At 35.1% G+C, this 16082-nt stretch overlaps 1 long non-coding RNA gene across 2 annotated transcripts; it reads right to left on the reverse strand.

The window, feature by feature from the left end:
- Window positions 1-10197: 10197 nt before the first annotated feature.
- Window positions 10198-12616, reverse strand: LOC107949628 (uncharacterized). 2 transcript variants are annotated; one of them, XR_005911380.1, is made up of 3 exons: window positions 12257-12451; window positions 11446-11945; window positions 10198-11353 (listed from the first exon to the last, which is right to left on the reverse strand). It is a non-coding gene; the product is annotated as an uncharacterized lncRNA (long non-coding RNA). The 2 variants fall into 2 exon arrangements; XR_001697827.2 differs by having other exon boundaries at window positions 10198-11945; window positions 12257-12616.
- Window positions 12617-16082: the final 3466 nt, after the last annotated feature.

A 16082-nucleotide genomic window follows, 5' to 3' on the forward strand; every position in this document is an offset into this window, starting at 1 on the left:
GGAAAATATAAATATATACATATAAAATATATTCATGCATTTACAAAAAAAAATGAAATATATAAGTATAATATAAAAACGTGGAAAATATTTATAATAAGCTTTGAATGGAGTATAAATATATGTGTATATATTACAAAAATGTATAAACATATAAAAATCATAGAATATGGGCAAACATATAAATATTATGAAATATAAATGTGTGTATATATATGTATAAAAAAACTATGAAAATAAAATAATAATAAAGTATGTATATAATATGTATATATATTAAAACGTTTAAAATATATATGTATATATATTAACATGCATATGCGCACATATATGTAGGTATAATAATAATAATAATATAATAATAATAATAATAATAACAAAATTAATAAAATAGACTAAAAACCTAAAATGAAAGATTAAGAATTAAATTTAAAATCAACATATTTTAAAAAAAATGAAGGGCCCAATTAAAATGCACGAATAACTCATAGGGCTCGAATGGGAAAATATCTCCATCCTTTGAAACGCGTCACTTTATTAGGGCTAAATAAAATAAATAAATAAAATTCACAGTGGCATCACCTTCTCCCTTTTTTAAAATCGTAAATAAGTAAAAAATAATCGAAAAAGAAAAAAAAAGACAATAAGCCACCTTTAAAAAACTGCCAATCGTTCTCCCTTTTTTTATTGATTTTTTTTCTTACAATGAAGGGAAAGGCCTCTATTTATAGCTGAGCCTCCCCAAATCCAACGGTACAAATCAATTACATCAATGGCGAAGATTAAAGGGTATCTACAAATTAAATCTCTAAGATTACAAAATCATATCTTCTAAGATTACATATCATATCTAAGATTGCATATATCATATCTAAGATTGCATATCCTCGAAGATTATGTTTCCATATGTGAGTCTGGGCTAAAATTGGGTATTACAACTACCCCTCTTTGCTCGTTGTTGTGTAACAGGAACAAAGCAAAGACTTTAGAAATGACCAATTTTTGCCCGGTCACGCTGGATCTTGGTGCTCTTCTTCTTCAAGCAGCCACATCCATCCTACTGCATCTTCAGAGGTATAGGAATTGGTGTCTCGATCTACTCCACCGCAACGTCAGAGAGATAGGATTGGTAGCTTCGGCTTGATCTGCTGCAACTTAAAGATGAATTTGATGCGATCTGCTCTACTGTAATTTCAGAGAGATAAGATCCATCATTCTAATCCACTCCGCTACAACTTTAGGGAGATAGGATTTGTTTATTTAGTCTGCTCCACTGTAACTTTAGAGAGATAAGGCTAAATGCGTTCTGCTCTCTGCAACTTCAGAGAGATAAGATCCAAGGTTTTAATCCGCTTCACTGCAACTTCAGGGAGATAGGATTATCGGCTTTAATCTGCTCCACTGCAACTTCAGGGAGATAAAATTTGCCATCTTCAATGTCAGGGAAACAAGATTCACCGTCGTAGTTTCAATCTGTTCCATTACACCGCCAGGGAAGTAAGATTCGTCGTTGCGGCTTCAATATGCTCCACTGTAATGCCAAAGAGATAAGATTCGCTGCCCACAGTTTCAATCTGTTCCACTTCAGCTAATCCAAGCCTTAACGCTAGGGAGATAAGATTCGCCATCATGGCTTCAATCTTTTCCATTGCAACATCTAGGCGATAGGACTGATGTCTTCGATCTGCTTCACTGTCGGTGCAGGAAGGCAAGATCTGCTATTTTCCACCTATTCCACTGCTGCTCAGGGAGATAAGGTTCACGATCTTCAACCTATTCCACTGCTGACCAGGGAGATAGGACCTATAATCTTCAATCTATTCCACTACTGCCCAAGGAGATAGAATTCTCAATCTTCAACCTATTCCACTGCTGACCAGGGAGATAGGATTCACAATCTTTAACCTATTCCACTGCTGTCCAGGGAGATAGGATTCTTTAATATATTCCACTGCTACCTAGGGAGATAGAATTCTCAATCTTCAACCTATTCCACTGCTGACCAGGGAGATAGGATTCACAATCTTTAACCTATTCCATTGCTGTCCAGGGAGATAGGATTCACAATCTTTAACCTATTCCACTGCTGACCAGGGAGATAGGGCTGGAGTCATCAATCTGCTTCGCTGTCGGTGCAGGAAGGCAAGATCTGCTATTTTTAACTTGCTTCGCTGCAACCCAGGGAGGTAAGGCTGGTGTCTTTGATCTGCTTCACTGTTAGTGCAGGAAGGCAATATCTGCTATTTTTAGCCTGCTCCACTGCAACCTAGGGAGGCAAGGCTGGTGACTTCGATCTGCTTCGTTGTCGGTGCAGGAAGGTAAGATCTGCTATTTTTAGCCTGCTCCGCTGCAACCTAGGGAGGCAAGGCTGGTGTCTTCGATCTGCTTCGCTGTCGGTGCAGGAAGGCAAGATCTGCTATTTTTAGCCTTCTCCGCTGCAACCCAGGGAGGCAAGGCTGGTGACTTCGATCTGCTTTGCTGCCAGTACAAGAAGACAAGATCTGTTATCTTCACTGATCTGCTCTCCGGGGAACATGACCTATATAATGAACCTAATTATGCCTAATGATTAGGGTGGCATGAATCAAATGCTCCTAACTAGACATGTGTGAATGGTGTTTGCACGAATGCGTAATTTATTTATTTATTTTTATTTTTTGAGAATGATTCCACTTAGGTTGTCATTGTTCGAAGTTTATTAAGGCTTCAACACTGATGTGCTACAATGCCTTCTTGCTTTGTTGGCTTTTCTGAAGAAACATTTAGTCAGGTTGCCCCTACTGTAAACCTCGAAGTTCAATCCATTGGGGCGCAAAATTTATACCATAATTCTCCCACTGTAACCCAAAGGTAGAAATATATGGATTTTTCTCGATCCTTTCCTATCACAATTCAAGGATACACGATCTAAATCCCCTACGCCATTCCCAAGGTATCGTACCAAAGGCTCATGCATAGATGAAGGCTTTATTCTCTGAGGAAACCTCTTCCTATTGTCTAGTGATCATTGCTTGCTTGTTTATTTAAGCTTTGTCATCATCATGTCATTTGTTCAATCAATGTTTTTAACAACAAAATCCAAAGAGAAAGTCCTAATTTAGCCTATTCCATTTCAGATTTCAAACCTTTAAACATGGTGCGTTCTAAACAATAGTCCTGTTTCAGGTTCCTGTATTATTTAGAAACTTCTAGAGTAATATGCCAAACTTCCCTTGTGAAAGTTTTATTAGTCCATTAATCATTATTCCAATGCAACATGCTTGCAAAAAAGGATATAACAATGGATGAGAATACAATTGGTTCTGAGCATAGCTCGAAAGAAATAGATCATCAAAAATAGTAAATAAGGATAGCAAAGAAATTGATTGGGAATGTGTATCTTGGAAAAGAATGAAGTATTCCGAGAATAACAAATTCAATATAAAAATTGGATGCCCCAGATATCGCAGCTTGAACTTTTCTATACAAACTTTCTGGCGACCATTCTGAGTTTGACATGTGTTTAGAAGATCCACAGTACTCTGCCAATGCCACAAGATGTTGCCTACCCTTTCTTGATAATTCAGGTATAACAAGATCACCACATGCCCCAATCTGGTTAGAATTCGAGTTGCTCTGATCACCTCGTGCCCCATTCTGATCAATATTTGAGCCGCTCTTTTCGGGTTTTCAACTCAAATCCCCTTTGGTCTCAAGGTGCCCTTTGCGGGTTTTCACTTTGGCATCTCCATTTTCCTTTTCCTTTTTCTTTTTCTTTTTATCACTTTAATTTTTTTATTTTGATTTTGACCCCTTTTTTTTAGTCTAAACTCATAGGATTAGGCATGTCCTTGTTATCCCTTCTGATCGACGCTTTTCCAGATACGGCCTTCAACATAAGGTCTTTCCCAACTTGGGATAAAGTTCTTTTTGTATGGGAAGGATCTTCTTCAATACCAGGTTCCTTTCAAGGAGTTCTCTAGGGTGGATCCTTTTTTTTTGTGAGCTCGCATCATTTGCTTTTGGCGCATTTGACCATGATGGATAACTTTGAACATTCCTCTTCAATCGGAATTGGATCCAAAAACTCAGAAAAAGAATCTTGTCTTCAATAGGCGAAACTGCGATGGGCCCAAGAGAAAGGTATTGCCCCGGCAGAGGTTTTTTTTTTGGGCAATATGACATTAATCGTGAACAAACTGCAAACTTTTGATATTGTGTTATTGTTCAAATTTAGTACATTGTCAGATATGATCCTTTTGACGTTTCAAACTGACATATGATTTTCACGAATTTGCTAACTGTCGACTTTGTGACATTGGCATATGAAGCAGCTTCCACCCATTTAGTAAAGTAATTGACGACCACAAAGATGAATCGATGACCGTCAGACTCTTTTGGTGAGATCAACCAAATGACCTTCATGCCCTACATAAGGAGAAGTCATGTATCCCAATGATTCTTTGTAGGTTAAGATCCGTCTCTCGACTTGTTCTACTATCTTTAACAAGTCCGGAAATAGGCTACAATCTATGTCATCTTCAAAGTCATGAGATCCCTCTAAACACATATCTTGCTTAAAAGAAGGTTCGAAATATGTAGTAATGTCACTCATGTCATTGATATCCGGGGACCTATAGTAAATACCAAAGACTTTACAAAGGAATATATGAATTTATGAATAATTATTTATACAATATGATCATGAATGAATAAAAGAATGATTGTGGAAGAAAATCCAAAAGAAAGAAAGAATAATTATTCAAAAAGAATGAAAAATATTGGCTCAAAAATAAATGCAAAGATATATTTTATTAGAATAATGACGTTCAGACATGAACCTTTTTCACAAAAGAATTTCTATCATTTTTAGGCTAAAAACAACAAAAATTTTCTGAACATTACTCTAAATAAGCTCTAAAAACTACAGGAATTTCTTTCGCAGTTCAATTGCTTAGAACACTCCAGATTTATAAGGGCGGATATCTAACAAGGTCCCTTTTCATTTGTGTCGTCATCTATGTCATTGATGTGAACACTTCCCATCATTATGTGCATATTTTCCTTCTCTTTAATTTCCTCACAAAGCTTCATCTCCTTGTCGTCCACCATACCCTGAATCAAGGCCTTGAATTTCACACTCTCTTGGGTCTCGTGCCCCTTCTCGTGATGGAACTCACAATGGTTCCTTGTCTTTCCATGGTTTCTTCCTGAATCAGAAATAACTAATCCCATTCCTGCCCTCACGTCTACCCCATTATCAATATGATTGGGTAGTGGATTTTCTGCGCTAGACGAGTCAACAAATCTGACAACACTCATGTTAATGAGTCTTTCAACTAGTTTCTTAAAGGCGGTGCAATTCTCTATTGAGTGCTCCGTAATTCTTGCGTGGTATTCACACTGAGCATTTGCGCTATACCATTTTGGAAATGGAGGCAACATTAGTTTCTGGTAGAAATGGGACACCACATGCGTATTAAATAGGCTTTGATATAGCTCGCTATATGACATCGGTATAGGCGTGAATTGAGGCTTTTCTGTATTTGCCTTCGTATAAGATTCTCGCTTTAAAAGACTCTGATGGTTGGTGGTTTCCGTCTTTGGCCGGCCCACAGCGATTGGTTTTGAGTGGCCCTTGTTATATTGGTCTGCATTATCCCCCTTATTCCCCTTTCTCTTTGGGGCCTTTATAGTATCTGAGTATTCTACCCTCGCCTGTTTTATTTCTGCTGGATTATCAAGAGTAATAGGATTGACTAAATTGTTCTTCAGATTGGATCTAGAGCCTGTCGGGCGATTCATTGGTGTTAAGGTATTGGTCTGATATTGCTGGGATTTGATAGTAAGGGGTGCCCCTTGTGGGTGCATATCTGACTGGACACTTATCGGGATAAAATTTGAGGGATAATTAGGGTATTCTTTATCCTCCTCAAAGTGGACCACTGGGATTTCCTCTCTTTCTAACCCTCTAGCCAATAACTGGGTTAACTGGTTTATCACATTGCTTTGGAATTCTAGCATCTGATCCTTCATATTTTGTGGAAATTTGGTTAATTGCACTTGCATCTGCATTTGCATTTGCTCTATTCTTTCCAATCTTTGGTCCATGCCTCCTGACTTTGCTCGGGTACTATAACGGTGTTTGGCAGGTTGGTTGGTTTCTAAATTAGCTGAAGAATGATTTTAATCGATTAGGCTCTTTTAGTGGATTTTAATGCGTATGATGTCATGTAACGCGAATGCATCCAATGAATGCATAAAGAGATGTTGATTCTGATTCAATTCCATTTAGAAAACTTTACTAGAAAATAAATCTCTTTACATAAAGTGGATATTTATACGGCTTTGCCCTCATAGGCGAAGATATTCGATTCTCTTCTTCATTCGAGCGTTAAGATAAATCTCACGAACTCTTCAAAAAACGTTTCTTCTATCTCCTTTTTGCTCGATCCGGGCCATAACTTGTTACTCACTCATCCTCGTGATGCTCGTTGGCTTCTCTTTAAGAAGGTTCAACAGCTCTCGAATAATCTTTGTCATCTTGAATCCTTGGGCAACGGAGCCATAGTCGTGTAGTCCTCCATTAAATTATCATCTTTCTCTTATCACATGTTCTTGGACCATATTCGGACAACCATATTGTCATCCCCTTTATCAAGAAACCCATTTCCTTATGACAAGCTCTCTATTTAGCAACTGAACGTGAATCAACACCTCTTTTTTAAGATGCAAATGCAATGCAATCATAATAAAAACAACATAAAAGACAAGTTAGTACAAAGTAAAAGCAAATGAATAAAGTACCTACTCGGGAAACCACTTGTGTTCACTATATGTAGTTTGGCTCTAAGGTAAGGGTACCTGAACTACCAGATTCCTCGATCCTCACCCATTATAGGCTCATATGGACCAAGTTCAGTTCAGGGGAATACATTTCCCTATGGCTGCACGGAGATGAAAATCTCACAAAGACATAGGTACGGATGTATCCCGAAAGCAATCCGCTATCCTGCACGGAGGTGAAGACCTCACGAAGGAAATAGCTTCTCACTCCCACTTAAAAGGATATAATCGAGTGGTTATGTAATGCAATATGCAGAAAAATCAAAATTAAAACCAATAAAGTAATTACAAACCGAAGTAATTATAATCGTAACAAAAATGGACAAAATACAACAAAATGGTCATAAATTTAAACCAAGTTTTCGAGTGACCTCTAGGCATTCGGTGTGATTCTACCTAGGGTAGGCTCCTAAGGCTCATTATATGCGGTTCGGTTCTAAAGTAAGGGTACTCGAACCAGCAGATTCCTCGATCTTCACCCATTATAGGCTCATATAGACCAAGTTCGATTCAGGGGAACACATTTTCCCTATGACTTTACGGAGATGATAATCTCACAAAGGCATAGGTACCGATGTATTCTGAAAGCGATCCACTATCCTATACGGAGGTGCAAACCTCACGAAGGAATAGTTTCTCACTCCTACTTAAAAGGGTAAAATCATTCAACTCATGTAATGTATAATGCAAAGATCAATTAAGCAAGAAAATAATGAATGCAAAAGGATCTCATAAATTTTAAAAAAAAATATTTTCTCTACCATAAGACAAAAATTAATCAACTTTGTGGCTCGACTCTCTTATTTTTTAAAAAAGTTCCCAGTGGAGTCGCCAAGCTGTCGAAACCATTTTTTTTTGAAAAACAAAACTTTTAGGTTGTTGACTTTAAAAAATAAAAATTGAGAGTCACCACAAATCTTTTATTAAGGTGTGATTGGATCACCTAAAAAAACGGCTTTGGTCTACGAGTTTTAGAAAAACGGATCCAGGAGTCAGTTACGTATGAGGAAGGATTAGCACCCTCGTAACGCCCAAAATTGGTACCTAGTTAATTAATTAGTGTCTTAATGTCGAAAATTTGAAATATATAATCCTTAGCAAAAACTTAAAAATGTTACTTATTAAGACCCTTATCATTTCGGAGAAAGAAAATGTCACACCCAATGCGTTAGGACACAACATTCTAATTTCCTCAAAAATGAATTAGTCTAAAACTCGTGTAATAAAAATTTAAAATAATATTCATTTGTTTAAGATTTAAGAAATCGCGGCCTAATACGTTAGGGCACAATTCCTCAAAATCCCAAACTTGAAATATTTCCTTTATTATTATTTTTTCAAAAAATCTATCTCGAGAAATCAATACGTCACATCCAATACGTTAGGATACAACATATTTAACTCCCCAACAACAAGCTTTTTATTTTATATATTTTTATTAATGAACAACCCTCGATCGTTGGATTTAACGAAGAAAATCGGAACCCAATACGTTAGGGCTCAATTTCCTTGAAAATCCTAAATACGAGTGTTATCTCAATTTTGAAAATTTTAAAATCGAAAAAAAAATGATGTGATGCTAAATTAAATATAAAATGTAATAATAAATACAACAATGGCATAGAAATAAACGAAATTTAATGTACATAAACAACGACATGTAAAATATCAAATGAATATAAATAAAAACATAAATCAATAAGCAAATGAAGGAAATAAACAAAAAAATATAAAGAGAAAAAGGTACAAAATATATATACATTTAAAATTATGAAGAATAAAAGACATAAAGATAATTTACTCATAAAATTTTGGGTTATAAAACTTATATATATATATATAATACATAATGCATTTATGAAAACAAGGAAAATATAAATATATACATATAAAATATATTCATGCATTTACAAAAAAAAATGAAATAGATAAGTATAATATAAAAACGTGGAAAATATTTATAATAAGCTTTGAATGGAGTGTAAATATATGTGTATATATTACAAAAATGTACAAACATATAAAAATCATAGAACATGGGCAAACGTATAAATATTATGAAATATAAATGTGTGTATATATATGTATAAAAAAACTATGAAAATAAAATAATAATAAAGTATGTATATAATATGTATATATATTAAAATGATTAAAATATATATGTATATATATTAACATGCACATGCGCACATATATGTAGGTATAATAATAATATATAATATAATAATAAAATTAATAATAACAAAATTAATAAAATAGACTAAAAACTTAAAATAAAAGATTAAGGATTAAATTGAAAATTAACATAATTTTAAAAAAATAAAGGGCCCAATTAAATGGCGCGAATAAGTCATAGGGCTCAAATAGGAAAATATCTCCATCCTTTGAAACGCGTTACTTTATTAGGGCTAAATAAAATAAATAAATAAAATTCGCAGTGGTATCACCTTCTCCCTTTTTTAAAATCGTAAATAAGTAAAAAATAATCGAAAAAGAAAAAAAAAAGAAAACAATAAGCCACCTTTAAAAAACTGCCAATCGTTCTCCTTTTTTATTGATTTTTTTTTACAATGAAGGGAGAGGCCTTTATTTATAGCTGAGCCTCCCCAAATCCAACGGTACAAATCAATTACATCAATGGCGAAGATTAAAGGGTATCTACAAATTAAATCTCTAAGATTACAAAATCATATCTTCTAAGATTACATATCATATCTAAGATTGCATATCATGTCTAAGATTGCATATCCTCGAAGATTATGTTTCCATATGTGAGTCCGGGCTAAAATTGGGTATTACAATGTCACGATTTGAATAGAACTCACTCATGAAGTTAAGGCTTTTGACTTAGAAGATGGATGAAGCAAACAACTACCTCCTTAGCTACTCAGCCTATTACTACAATGAAGTGCCCCTAAACTTCTTTTTCTTTATTACACACTTTTGCTTAAACTCGCTTTTTATAATCAATAACATAATGGAGCAAACAAAGTGTTGTTGACCTATTTGGCAATTTTAAGCATTGGAGTGTTTTAATGGCATTTCCTTGATCTTTCTTAAACTTTGTCATTTTATTCATTATTAAGTATTACCATTTTACTGAGCTTACCTTCAAAATTCTCTAAGTTTATTAAAAGAACTTACTATAGACCAATTGTAATCGAAGTTAGGATATCTCATTTTTTAGGGGTTAATTCTCAGGCAAACTATCCTAAACTAAATTCGCCTAATCCACTGTCACATTTTTCTAGATTTATTAAAGAATTTATCTCCTCATCGAACATCAAAAGTAAATATTGTACTCCATATAGGCAAAACAGTACTTAGTAGTTACGTGGCAGTGGCAAAACAAATTTAACGAGACTAGAATGAACATACGTAATAGATATATAATGTAGTCTAAATGCACAATACACCCCTAAACCTAAGGGGTGCATTGTTTTCAACGCATGAACAAATATGTAACAGAAAAATAAAAATATAGATATGTACGGAAAATGTCATGGAAAAAGAAATAAAATGCATGAGGTAGGGAAAAAAACCTTCCCTAGCTTAGATTGGAGTGTAGTTACTTCATTCAACCCTACGAGTGGATTTACAGGTACTGACTTTATACCACAGCTTCCTCTTCATGGCGTTCATTTCGTCCCCCTCCTTATTAATTTTCGTGAGTTCATCAATAAGATGATCGATGTCTCAATCTTGTGCAGTCGTGGAAGCTGGTGGGGTGGGTGGAACAGTTCCTTACCTTTCGTGGTGGCAGTAGTGTCAATGGCAGTTTATCTTTCTCTTATTTTTCTTCATTCTCAAGATTTAATGATGTCATCTTTTTAGGCTCATCAGCAACAGTTTCCCCTTAATCAGCAGTGGTTCTCAAATTCGCGAATTTGGCTCTGGCAACAGGAGTTTGAGTTGGCTCCTTTGTAGCTTCAGGAATTAGGAGCAAAGAGGTGGGGAAGGCAGGGAATTCGAGCATCGACTTTGTAAAGTTATTCTGAAAGGATCTTTTAAGAGCCAAATCTCTGCTCCTCACATAAGTCCAATATTGAGACTACTGCTCTTAGGCCTTGACTATCTCTTTAGCTAGTTGAAACTGCTAAGTCTCAAAGAGGGAAATCCTTTGTTTCAGTTGCTTTAAGGAGCGCAAAACTTGCTATTCGAAATAGCTGTGAGATGCTGAGGGTGCTACTGTGGGAAAATATGCAGTAGTAGAAGTGGTAGCCTGACTATGCTGAGTTGATTTTGCAGCATCAATACCTTAGACTTTGGCAAAATTGGCTTGGGACAGTCCACCCTTATTGGGGGTGACATCTTCATCAGTATTGAAAGGGACTCTAGCAGTGCGGCACAAAACAGTAATGAAGCAGTGGAAGTTTAGGCTGCCAACATTTTTCTCGACACATTGGTACACCTCTTGAAAAATGATCCGGCCAATATTGATTCTTCTCCCCATGATGATGGAGCGTAATAAGAGCATCCTCTCCTTTGAAACAGTCGCATTGTGAGTTGATGGCATGAATCGACCCTTCAAAAAATGGTACCATACTTTCCTAATATGCTTTAAAGAAGCCCTCTCAACGGTATAGCAATCTTGACTGGAAACAGTCCAATACGTACCTTCGACACATAAATCATTCAAGACTTGAGTCAATCCATCAGTAGTGACATTGTCAGTGAAGGGTGTGTATTCATCTTACACATCAGCGATCCCAAATTGGGCGTTAATATGATCTTCATTGAACGGAAATGAAGTGCCACGAACATAGATAAAAAGAGGATCAGGTAAATTAACATGTGCATAAAATTCACGAACAACCTGTAATAGGCCAATTTTGGCCTGGCTAAAATAATATATAATAGCCTATTACTAAACCCAGTTTTAAACCCAATAACACCCTCACCTAATAACCAAATTACAAGCCCAATACCCAAACAACCCAAATACCTAACCCACTAGCCTAAAACACAAAAAAATGAACAGTAGAAACCTTTGGCAATAAGTAGCGGATCGGCGTCACCCTCGCCCCCACGTTGCAGCAATCGTCTTCACGCATGAACGCATAGAAACTGCCCACGTCGTCTCACCCACGTCTGGTAGCTTCGCACGATGCCCGTACCTGCAACAAGCCATGGACCACGAATAGAAATAATAGTAGAAATTACGACAAAAAGAGGAGAGTTTTTTCGATAGTTTCTTTCTCCGTTGTTTCGGCTATATAAAGCCAAATCAAATCTGTAAAAAGGTTACACATATATTGAAAAATACTGAAATACGAAAGAAAAGAATCAGAAAAAACAAATTTTTGAAGGTGATTTGTTCTTTCTAAGTTTTTTACTGTTTCTATTTTTTTTCTCATATTTCTTTTGTATTTTACTTCATTTTTTGAAAAAAAAAACGAAAATTAAAAGAAAGGGAGGAGATTCTTACCAGCAGAGGCGCGCCGTCGGCATCGTTTGCTTCGTTTTGTCCAAATCGAAGTTAAAGGGGAAGGGGTTTTGGCGTGAAGAGTTGGGAAGAAGATGAAACAGTTTTTGCGGCTATTGCTGCTGCAGAATAACATTTAAATTTGAGATTGAAAATGGTTTTAAGCACTGATGGGATATTTACGTTTTTAATCCTTCCATTTTATCCCATCATTTCAAAATCATTGTTTTTTGTTTTCAAATTTTTCCAAGAAATGCTGAATTTGTTTTATTTTAATCCATTGTTGCGTGGAGTTTTGGGAGGTTTGGATTAATTTCACTTTCGGTCCTCCACTGTTAACTACATGTTCTATTTGATCCATTGATGTTTTATTTATTTCAAATTTACCCCTGAAACTTCAGTTATTTTCAATTTAATCCATGATCTTTCGTTTTAAGTTTTTTTTAGTTTATTTTATTAATATAGTGGTTATAATTATTATAATTATTATTATTATTATCATTATTATATTATTATACCTACATATAAACACGCATGAGTATTTTATAATATATATGTATATATATATTTTTAAAATGTGTTTTAAATACCTATACATATTTTTTTATTATTTTATTTTCATAGTTTTTATATATATGTATATACATTTATATTTTATAACATTTATATGTTTCCCATGTTTTATAATTTGTATATGTTTATACATTTTTATAATATGTACATATATTATGTTTATACATTTTTATAATATGTACATATATATTTATACTCTATTCAAAACTTATTATAAATATATATATTTATATTTACCAATATATTATGCTTATACATTTTTTTATAAATACATGAATATATTTTATGTGTATTTTATTATCGTTTTATTCTTATGACTTATGTATTTATATAGATATATGCATTGACATTTTATAAAATTTATGCATTTTTTCCTCTCATATCCATATACATATTTGCAAAAATTATTTATATGTCATACTTATGTATACATATGATTAAAATTAAAATATTTGTTTCATATTGCATTCATTTTTTTAAACATATCTTTAAAAAATATATTTTGATTTTGCCAAAGGTTTTTAAAATAAAAACGATATTCAAAGTTAGAAACTTTCGAGGAAATTGAGCCCTAACATATTGGGTTCCGATTTTCTTTGTTAATTCCAAATAACCGAGAATATTCGTTATTCAAAATGTATAAGTAAAAACCATTTTTGGGAACTTAATTTGTTGTGTCCTAACGTATTGGGCATGACATAATTTCTTCCTTGAGATGAAAATTTACTTATAAAGTAAAAGTGATATTTAAAGTTCGGGGATTTTAAGAAATTGTACCCTAACATATTGGGTCTAAATTTCTTTGTCTGACTTGAATAATTGATTATCCTTTTCAGATTTCAACATTTGAGTTTAACAAAATCTTTTTAATTTTCGACACTAAGACATTAAAATAATCAATTTCGTACCGATTTTTTTTTGGCATTACGAGGGTGCTAACCCTTCCTCGTGCGTAACTGACTCCCGAACTCGTTTTCTCAAATTTTGTAGACCAGAATAATTTTTAAGGTGGGCCGATCACACTTGAATCAAAGATCGATGGCGACTCCAATTTTTGTTTTCAAAAAAATGGTTTCGACAGCTTGGCGACTCTACTGGGGACTTCGAGAGTCGAGCCATAAATTGATTAGCTTTTGTCTTTTTGTCGGAAAGGTTTCAAATTTGTTTTAAATCACGATTTCCCATTTGCATTCATTGGTTTTCATCATGATATGCTTGCTTAATTGATCTAAGTCTTTTAATTTATTTGCATTTTGCATTTCATGGTCAATTTTACCCCTCTAAGTGGGAGTGAGAAGCTGTTCTTTCGTGAGGTTTTCACCTCCGTGCAGGATAATGGATCACTTTCGGGATACATCCGTACCTATGGCTTCATGAGATTTTCATCTCTGTGCAGCCATAGGGAAATGTATCCCCCTGAACCGAACTCAATCCATATGAGCCTATGATGGGTGAGGATCGAGGAATCTGCTGGTTCGGGTACTTTTGCTCTAGAAGCCAAACCTCATATAGTGAACTTTAGGAACTTACCCTAGGTAGAATTATACCAAACCCTAGTAGTTACCCAAGTAGGTATTTCATTATTTTCTATTTGTTTTTATACTTGATACTGACTTGTTGTGTTTTGTTTTGGCTGCATGACATTTTGATTGCATTGCATTGCATTTGTATCTTAGAAAAGAGATGTTGATTCAAGTTCGATTACTAACTTAGAAAGCTTGTCATGGAATACGGATTTTTTGATAAAATGGAAGATAATACAGTTGCCCGAATATATCCTGAGAAACACGAGAATAGTGATGGAAGAGTTCATGACTTTACTTCATGGCCTGAGGATTCAAGCTGATTATTCGAGAGCTGTCGACATTCCAACTTCCTTAAAGAAGCTGATAAGCCTTACGAGGATGGGCAGACGATGGATTGCAACCAATATCAAGCAAAAAGGAGCTAGTAGTGTTGTTCATTGGAAATTTGCGAGATTTATCTTAAACATCCAGATGAAGTAAGAGGTCGATGTTTCTTGGAGTATGAGGGCGAGGCCGTACATGCATCCGTTTTATGTAAAGAAGTTTATCTTCTAGTGAAGTTTTCTAAATGGAATTGAATCAGAATCAACATCCCTTTATGCATTCATTTCATGCATTCGCATTACATGACATCATATGCATTAAAATCCATTGAAAAAGCCTAATTAAGTAAAATTATTTCAGTTAATTTGGAAAACCAACACCCTCACAGCATCCAAGCTAAGACTAGAGAAATGGACCAAAGGTTGGAGAAATTAGAGTAAATGCAAGTGCGGATGCAGGAGCAATTGACCAAATTTCAGTAAGATATGAGACACCAGTTGTTAGAATTCCAAAGAAATATAATGTGCCAATTAACCCAGTTATTGGCTAAAGGGTTAGAAAGAGGAAAGACCCCAGTGGTCCACTTTGGGGATAATAATGAGGACCTTATATATCCTTCAGGCTTCACCCCAACAAATACCCAAGCACAACCAAATGCATATCCACAAAGGGTAATTGTTAACATCTGACCCCAATATCAGACCAGCACCTCAACACCGGTGAATTTCCAGACTGGCTCAGGTTCCAACTCGATGGGCAATTTAACTAATCCTGTTGTCATTGATGATCAAGCAGAAACAGAACATGCGAGGGTGGAGTTCCCAAAACAATTCGAAGATCGTTACAAACGGAAAGGGCGAGAGTGGAACTCTCAAATCAATACTTTAAAGGCCCTAAGGAAGAAGGGGAATAAGGGGGATAATGTAGGCAGATATAACAGGGGCTACTCAAAACCAATCACTGTGGGTCAGCCAAAGACGAAGACCACCAGCTATCAGGGTCCTTTAAAGCAAGAATCTTATACGAAGACAAATACAGAAGGGCCTCAGTTCACGCCTATACCGATGTCATATAGTGAGCTATATCAAAGCCTATTTAATGCACGTGTGGTGTCTCCCTTTTATTTGAAACCAATGCTGCCCCCATTTCCTAAATGGTATAATGCAAATGCTCAGTGTGAATACCATGCAGGAATTGAGGGGCATTCGATAGAAAATTGCACCGCATTCAAAAAGATGGTTGAAAGACTCATTAATATAGGCGTTGTCAAATTTGATGATTCATCCAGTGCAGAAAATTCACTACCCAATCATGATTGATAATAGGGTGAATGTGATGTATGAGGAAGTGTCGAGAGGCTTTCACATCAATGCCATATATGAAGACACAATTGAAAAAAGTCCTTG

Source organism: Gossypium hirsutum, chromosome D03 (assembly GCF_007990345.1).
Source record: "Gossypium hirsutum isolate 1008001.06 chromosome D03, Gossypium_hirsutum_v2.1, whole genome shotgun sequence".
NCBI lineage: Eukaryota > Viridiplantae > Streptophyta > Magnoliopsida > Malvales > Malvaceae > Gossypium > Gossypium hirsutum.